Below are 9,235 nucleotides of genomic sequence, written 5' to 3' on the forward strand. Positions count from 1 at the left end.
GCCTTGGTCTGGTCGTTGAACACAAACGAAGTACGCGAAGTTGCAGCTATGGCGAACTTTTAATCTAAACAAAACCCAAGGAAAAAGCTACGAGATGGATCTACTTATATAGGAGCAAGGGGTGGCGGCCAAGGAGGTGGGAGGACGTCCAAAGGCAGCCTAAAACTAACCCTAGGTCGTACAAGGCTCATGGGCCCAAGTGGAGGTGATGCAACACCTTTGGGCTTGTAGTTTGATTCGGATTCTGCTGCAACGTCAGATTGTTTCGTCTGTAACTCAAAGCTCCGGACGAATTTGAAGGTGAATCCAATTGGGTTGGAAAGAGCACGAAATCTAGTTTCCAACAAAAAAAGAATCACCCAATTCGGAGTCCGTATGACAAAGTTGTTGGCGTTTTAAGTCAGGTATGTCTGTGCAGTCCGAATCTGAATCCAGAACGTGAGAGACTTGGACTCTATCTTCTCTTGGCCCAAAAGTGATGTGAGAGAACTTTTTGAACACAACCTAAACTTCTCCTTTTCCCTTATCTTCATATGTGTATTGTACAAATGTCCCATACACCTGCAATTAGACAAAACACAAAAGTGTGTGAAGTATTTTTGTTCTGGATAATATAAATAGATTATTGAATAGTTTGCATTAGAAATCACCTGACAAATATGCATGTATGCAATATTTTTGGTCGTATTCAAGGTAGTCATGTCCTCATCATCCTCCCCTTTTTGAAAACAAAGCCGTCCTCGGCGTTGCTTAATCTAAAATGTGGCTAACAAAAGAGACAAGGTGTATATGTTGTATATGTATATGTCATTCAGTTTAACTTCCCTTGATTTTTGCACGTATGTCACATGTATACATGAGTAACTTTCATAGTTCATAAAACTAAAGCCAAAAAATTATCACAAGAAGTAGAAGGCATGAAAATATTAAAAATCAGTTTGCACATATAAGTGAAGCTCTTATTCATTTCAAAAGATTCGCAATGTTCATCATTAAACCATCCCAACTTTGGTGAATAAACCTTACTTGCAACAAATTTACATGCTACAACATGCTTAAATAAGCAAACATGCAATAAGTCATTGGACACAGAATCATCACCAAGATTGGAGGCCATATCAAAATGATTAAACATTAGTTCTTTTGCATCAACAGTTAATTCAATGGGTGCACTCAAAATTGTTGATATTTCAGTTGTTTGATCACATGACGCATTCACGACAGTAACAAGATTCTCTAAAATAGGTGGTGTGCAAAAATCAACAGGTAACTCAATACATGACGCATTCAAGTTAACTAGGAATGCATCATTCTCATGTGAAGTTATATCATCAATATCTTTACTGTTACCTTGTGGCAAAGATGTAGCTGATGTAGGTACGAACGTTGACAATGTATCATACCCTTGAGATGATGCCGCGCTCATAATCCGAGGTGCAATGATGGAGGAACCCACCGACGGTGGTGAGCATGAACTGGAATAATAGTTGTTGTAGTCACCTAATGCATCCTCCTGTATCTGTCTCTCAAAGGTACAAGCACGGACATACATACCAGTAATGCAACGAGGAATATACTGAAATCTTGCCTGAATATCATGGTTCAAACCACCAAAAAATCTATTCATTGTATCATTCTCAGATTCTTCTATGTCACAATGATGCATATAAGATTTGAACTCTTGGTAGTAAGCATGAACAATGTTGTTGCCTTGTTTAAATTGTTCAAATTTGCGAAGCAATTCACGAGGATAATAAGGAGGAAAAAATTGTTGTCTCATTACAGCTTTCAAAACTTTTCAAGTTGTGGGTTGGTTATCAATGTTTTTCTTGCAATGTACACTCCATCAAACAGAAGCAAAATCAGTAAATGCTCTAGTGGCTGCTCGCACTCGCTCAAGTTCAGAAAAGTCATGGTGACTAAAAACTTGTTCTACTTCAAGCTCCCAAGCTAGATAAGTAGTACGATTAAATCTACCCTCAAATGACGGTAAAAAGATAACCTGACCATGTGCTTGTGTGTGTTGTCCCAACTCTCGTGATGGTGAAGATGTGTTCGTCGTATAAGACTTCTATCTTCGGAACCTGTCATGATTAGTAGAAACAAGAAACAAAATTCAATAATAATGTTCCTATGAACTACTAGGGTGTGGTGGTAAAGCGCTCACAGTAAAGAAAATATCAATATCTTACAAGTTCTTACCAAGCAGCAGGTGGTGACAGGCAACCAGCGGTGTCAAATAACTCTGAAGATTATGTAAAGCGATTGTCAGCGGAACGTATGTATACACGGTGTAGAAATATGTGGAGCTGGGTTGGCTATATATGGTAGCAAAAGATTAGCAATAATCAATTCAGCGATGCAATGTTGAATAAATGCTCAACGCCGGTACTGTGCTGGTCCTAGGCTATACCGAACTAGAGACGCGAGCCTAGAACACTAATGAGGTCACGTCGTAGCACAACTAGCATCAATGAAGAATACTAAGTAGCTCTGGACAGCAAGATATAAGTGAAAATCACAACGGCGGTAAATATAATGATGTGAAACAACAGCCAAGCAGGATATATCAACAATTTTGTCTCCAACTTTCCTCTGAAAAAGTTTGTGCCGATTTTTTTGATTTTTTTTTCAAGAATGGTATTGACTCAAGCTTTCAAACACAAAAGGAATCACTTAATTCCGAGTTGATATGAGGAGTCAAAAAATTCGAAAACTGGCCTGAAAAACTGGAATAAGCTGTGTTCATGAACTTCGGAGGGTAAAAAGACCTATTTAGAAGCCGATTTTGAGGTGCCAAATATTGAACTAGCTTCTCCAACTATTTACATGCGGCTCATCGCTAGCTTTCGTTTGAGTACTCGCGGAGGCAAAACGGACTTCGTATGAGGAAGTTATGCCTGTTTTACTGAACAGTGCACAAAACAGATTCTAATCCGAATTCAACTACAAGATTGAGTCTAAAAAGATCCGAATTTTGTTTTTTTTTCTCTTTTTTTCCTCACACTTTTTTTTCTTTCTCTCCTTTTTTTCTCTGACTTTTTTTCTCTTTTTTTTTCTTGTTTTTTTCTCTCTTTTTTTCTCCCTCTTTCCAAAACAAACTAGATAAGATGCAGATTGGATCAAGCGAAGATGTGAACGATCTCAACTATTATTATGACAATGAATGCTGGGTAGCACGTGGTGGAAATTGAAGGATGGATGATGGACAGCGGAAGAGATAATGATGCAGCGGCGGCGTGACTAATGTGAACAGAACTCGAAACTCTAAACGAACTAGACACTAAAACCAGTAACTCGACACGACGATGCAACCGATAATTCAACTATGCAAGCAATGAAAAGAAAATTGTAAAGGCTCAGACTGGCTTGGACCAAGGATGAATAGATCTAACTCTTTTTTGTGGCTTTTTCTTAAACAATAGGTAAGAAAATAAATCTAATCTAGGAAAACTGGAAATTCTCACCGAGCAACCTGAAAACCGATACCACTTGATAGGGCAAAGGTGTCCCGATGTTTCGATGAGATGGTGGCTATCGTTTTCTGTGGGAGTCGACCTTGACGATCCGACTACGTACGTGCGAGACGTCGCGCCTTAGCAATCGCTAAACCAACTTCCGATGGGTTATTGACCACACCGGAGCACGATCAACCTGACCACGAGGGTCTGTTTCCTGCAAGCAAACGAAGAACAAGTAAGAAACTGAGATTGCAATCTGGATATTGCGAATATAAGATGAAAGCTTTATTGATCAAGGTGGGGTTCTGTGACGCCTTGGTCTGGTCGTTGAACACAAATGAAGTACGCGAAGTTGCAGCTATGGCGAACTTTTAATCTAAACAAAACCCAAGGAAAAAGCTACTAGATGGATCTACTTATATAGGAGAAAGGGGTGGCGGCCAAGGAGGTGGGGGGACGTCCCAAGGCAGCCTAAAACTAACCCTAGGTCGTACAAGGCTCATGGGCCCAAGTGGAGGTGATGCAACGCCTTTGGGCTTGTAGTTTGACTCGGATTCTGCTGCAACATCAGATTGTTTCGTCCGTAACTCAAAGCTCCGGACGAATTTGAAGGTGAATCCAATTGGGTTGGAAAGAGCACAAAATCTAGTTTCCAACAAAAAAAATCACCCAATTCGGAGTCCGTATGAAAATGTTGTTGGCGTTTTGAGTCAGGTATGTCTGTGCAGTCCGAATCTGAATCCAGAACATGAGAGACTTGGACTCTATCTTCTCTTGTCCCAAAAGTGACGTGAGAGGACTTTTTGAACACAACCTAAACTTCTCCTTTTCCCTTATCTTCATGTGTGGATTGTACAAATGTCCCATACACCTGCAATTAGACAAAACACAAAAGTGTGTGAAGTATTTTTGTTTTGGATAACATAAATAGATTATTGAATAGTTTGCATTAGAAATCACCTGACAAATATGCATGTATGCAATATTTTTGGCCGTATCCAAGGTAGTCATGTCCTCATCGATTTCTTGACTCAACATAAACCGAATAGACTTCATTGTGGCCACCGTCCACCATCTTCATTTTTAATATGAAGTTGGGCATCTCTCCGGCAAAGAACTATGTCGTGTCGTTTCACCATGGCCATCGAACCGTAGTTTAAAAAACTGAATAGGCAACCAAACCGGTGAGGCTACCTGTTAAGATTCTCACCGGTTAGCCTATCGGTTCATCTGTTCATTCGTGTCAAAAACGGAAATATTGAAGTTATTAAGAAATTATCCTTGATAAATGTGTACGCATAGTATTGGATGTAATCCATTTAAAAAACAGAAAGTGTTGGTGGCCTAGATGGTTGTTGGTCGTCTGGGGTTCATCGGCTCAAGGTTAACTGATGGATCGCGAGTTGACGCACTATTTTATGAATATTTTCCAGGTCATAAAAAATGGGCAAGGTGTAGGTTTCAGTTTTTTCATTTGCACCTTGAGGGGGTCCAATTCAGGGTTTGGATGTGTTATGTGTAAATAATAACTCATTACAAATTAGAGGTCCAACTAAAGAAACATTATCAGAAGATTAAAAAGCTCCTCCATGAGCCAGGTCTTTCTTTTTTACTCTCTCCTTTTCGGTTTATAAGGCTTATATCAAAATTTTAGTTTTCCCGTTTTATAAGGCTCGATTTGGTTGTTCCCCATCACATGTTCAAATTTTAAGATGCATTAAATCATTGCATGCAAGTACTAAAAGAAAATTGATCAATGCATGTACTTTATGCATACATGCACTGCAATTAATGCATTGGTAAACACAATTGTTTGAGAAAAACAAGCGTATTAATTGAGTGATTTTGCAAACTACAAAAATTATTCCACCACTCACCATCTACCTTGGTTGGTGAAATTTTTGAATTGAGCCATATAAACCGGAAAGAAGGGAATATGTATTAGCGTGTGCCAATGCATATAATCTAATACATCTGCCCATGCACGTAGCGGCACAACTGAATCCTCTCTCACATCTGCCCACGCACCCATAGAGCACAACAGAATTCATTTGCTCTGTTAGTTAATAGCAAAATTATTATTTCCTATTTAATTTCCCAGCGAATTTATTTTGTCCTTAATTTTCCTTCCCTTCATGCCTCGTCGTATGCCGGTGTGTTGCAACGGACGAAAAAATTAACAAAACCTGCTTCATGTGCCATTACACGCTACTCATATCCAACTCTAATAAACCTTGAGATAAGGTTACCCTTGTCTATCTAAGATGCATATGAGCGTGTGTTGCCACGGGTTGCATTATCCTTTTTCTTTGGATCATGACATGTCGATGTGAAGAGGCCACCCCAATGTCCCTAATTGGCGCATATTTAAGCTCTACACTGCCATCAAATGGAAGAATAGTGATGCATGAAACAATCTTTTAGGGAGAAACATACAATGTAATTCATTTAAAGTATTTTCAAAAGATTTGAATTCAATGATTTTGATTATGTAGGTTTTTTTGTTTTTATTGAAGATTGTTTGATTTTGTAAGATTATATTTCATCCATAATGTTTTTTTTCACTATTTGGGCTTGACCCAAACGCAAGAGAAAAATGATGCTATCTCCTGATAGGTCTCCCCATACTCCCGTTCTAGCACAGATAGATGCATTCCCTTGTCTCAAAAAAAATGCATTCCCTCAAAAAACGCACATATAGTTCTTTTTTAGGGGTACTCCCAACTTTATTACTTGAACAATGTTGGGAATGTCATTCGCTACAAAATGTAAAAATGCAGTCCGGTGACACATCAGGCCAAACCATCTCTAAATCATTGCTAACCTCCACTTTAGCTAAAACATGAGCAGCTAGATTAGCTGTACGCCGAGCCCAGGTGACCTTGTAATCTTGTGTAGATCGTAACATCTCTTTGATTTTTTCTATAAAAGGTCCCAGTGCTGAGACCTGAGAGCATCGTGCATGTCCTCTTTTGTTTAGAAAAGGATTAGAAAATCCAGCCGGCTGATAAAAATCGAGCGGACACGTAACCATCACGTGTACGTCTCTAGAGAGGCCCCTTATCCATCCGTCTCCACCTCCACCGATCTGGTTCTCTCTCGTTCTCTGTCAATCATCTCTTTCTCTTTCTCTCTCTCTCTCATTCCTATCCAGGCGAGAGTGCGTGCCGGCACCAGCGCCCCTCCCCGCCGACGGTGGCCACCACCACCTGCGTCGTGGCCAGCTCCGTTGCGTGCGCCCCCCTCCCCTCCCCCGGGCTGTTGTCCCCCTGGTAGCAAGATCAGATCCGGGGCAGCTGCTCCCCTGGCCGCGCCTTCCCTTCCCATGACTCCGGCGCGATCCTCTGATCTCCACGGGGACCTGCGCCGCCCAAATTCGCCTCACATGCATGTCGTTCCAGTGTGCTGGCGGCGATCCACGATCCAGCGCTGTTGGGCTACTTTTCCTCTCCGCCAACATCCGCGGTGCCGCCAAGTCGGGCCCTGTTCTGTCTCCTCCTCCCTCTGGGAGGCCCGTGTCCGACAGTTGCAGGCTGTCGACTGTCAACGCTGGATGTGCCAAACCTCCACCCCATCAGGTCGGATCCAATCTTTCTTTTTTCGTTCTCTCCGTTCTACGGCAATTGGTCGATAGGTCCCCCCTCGAGCTGGTTCTCCTTTGTTAATTCCTTCCCTTGATTGATTTTGAGGCGGCTTGTTGATTTCAGATCGCCCACATATATATATTGGTGAATTGATCTAAAATAGCGAGGTGGTACTATCTATTTCTAATATGAAGTCGAATCCTCTCTGGTTCGCAGGTGGAGAGTTTGATCCCGAGCAGTGATGATTTTATTTTTGCCTCCTCTGCTAGGAGGCAGAGGAACGGAGAGTGGCGGCAAGGGCAGCCGCCGGCGCGATGACGAGAACCTAGGGGTGGACACACGGGAGATCGGGTGCTCGCGCGAAGCCTCCTGCAGCACGGTCGCCCACGAGCCCACCCGGAGCTGTCGTCCCCGTGAAGGGCGCCGCCCCGCTGCACTGGAAAGGAAGCTGTCTGGATGAAGAAAGGATCGCGGGCTGAATTCTTACGAACATAAGGGTGTTTCTGTAAAAATGAATCGTTTTTGCAGATTTGCAGATTCACTTAAACAGGGACTGCGCGTTAATTTATCAAAAACGGGGGACCTTTCTGTAAAAACGCCGACGACGTACAAACCAGAAGCAGTCGCTGGTTTATATTATTATATATATATATTATATATATATTATTATATATTATTATTATTACTAGCAAAAGGGCCCGTGCGTTGCAACGGGAGAAAAAAATTCATAATTTCAAATGGTCATGATCACATTTCGTTGCATCACCGAGATACAATATATCTCTCAATTTCTCGAAATCATGAACATTTTGAAATTATGAACAATTTGTTAAACTCATGCACATATTTGAAATCGCAAACAACATACTATTACAAATTTCTGAACATTTTCTACAATCAAGAACATTTTTTCAATTTATGAATATTTTTTGCTATTTACAAACATTTTTTAAAAATTGTGAACATTTTTAAGCAATTTTCCTGAACTGGTAAACATTCTATAATCGATGAAAATATTTAGAAATTGGGTGGAATAGTTATTGAATTTGACGAACTTTTTTTGATTTAGCGAACATTTTTGGAAATGCCCGTGCCTTGCAACGGAAAAAAACTATCAAGTTATACATGTGTGGTAGATATAAAAAAGTATGAATCAAATTCACAAAATATATACAAATCATGTCATGATGCGATAAGACACTTTTAAAATTTAATTTCAAAAATGAACAATATGATGCTCATCAAGACTTGATTTTTTAAGGCGTCACAATAAAATATTTTGTGACTGAGCAAACTGCATTGACGGACCCTGCCTGAGCTATACTGATAAATAAAGTATCTCGTCTGGACTTAGCGTAGCGGTGTTTACAATAACCACTATTGTGATATGAAAATAAGCATAACTGTGTATGGAAGCAAAATAGACATTTAGTCATTTTAATATAGCTTACAAAAACAAACCCTTAGAAAGTTATGTCAATTTTGTTGGGTTCAGCGTTGTACAAAACACGAAAACCCTTTTTTACCCAACGCGAAGGACTAAATAAAATCATAAAACGAGCTATATAGATCTCCTAATAAAACCTTTATGAAACCTACAATTAGTTTTGTTCATTATTTACGGATGTGTTTTAATTTTTGTGAACATTTTCTAAAAGCTGATGGACATGATTTTTAAATTCCTGAATACGCTTTGAATATTGGCTCATTTAAAAAAATCATGAACATTTTTTATTTCATGAAATCATTAGAAATCGTGATTTGTTTATAATTTGTGAGCAATTTTTTAAGTCGTGAACATTTTTTGATTTTTAGAATATTTTTTAAATTCACAAACAGTTTACCATTTTCCTACTTTTTTCAGAACTCGCAATTGTTTGATATTTTGGAAATCCGAAATTAATTTTGAGATAAAAAACCAAAACAAAAATAAAAAAGTAAAAAGAAATAAAAAATAGGGGGCGCCATCAATCCGAAATTTATTTTTAGGGAAAAACAAAATAGAAATAAAAAAAAGATATAGAAAACAGGGGGCGCCACGACCCGCACATGGGCTGGCCCATTACTGCGCTTGGTAAAAAGAAAGAGAAAAAAGCGTGAGAACCAGGGATCGAACCCTGGTCTCCTGTGTGGAGCATCGTTGCCTCATGCATTGGTGCTATTATATCGTATCCACCTTTAATAACAGAA

At 39.8% G+C, this 9,235-nt stretch overlaps 1 long non-coding RNA gene across 1 annotated transcript; it reads left to right on the plus strand.

The window, feature by feature from the left end:
* The first annotated feature begins 6,167 nt into the window (after positions 1 to 6,167).
* Positions 6,168 to 7,716, plus strand: LOC123149737 (uncharacterized). Its single transcript, XR_006474830.1, has 2 exons — positions 6,168 to 7,039; positions 7,262 to 7,716. It is a non-coding gene; the product is annotated as an uncharacterized lncRNA (long non-coding RNA).
* Positions 7,717 to 9,235: the final 1,519 nt, after the last annotated feature.

This window comes from Triticum aestivum, chromosome 7A (genome assembly GCF_018294505.1).
Source record: "Triticum aestivum cultivar Chinese Spring chromosome 7A, IWGSC CS RefSeq v2.1, whole genome shotgun sequence".
NCBI classification, from domain to species: Eukaryota; Viridiplantae; Streptophyta; class Magnoliopsida; order Poales; family Poaceae; genus Triticum; species Triticum aestivum.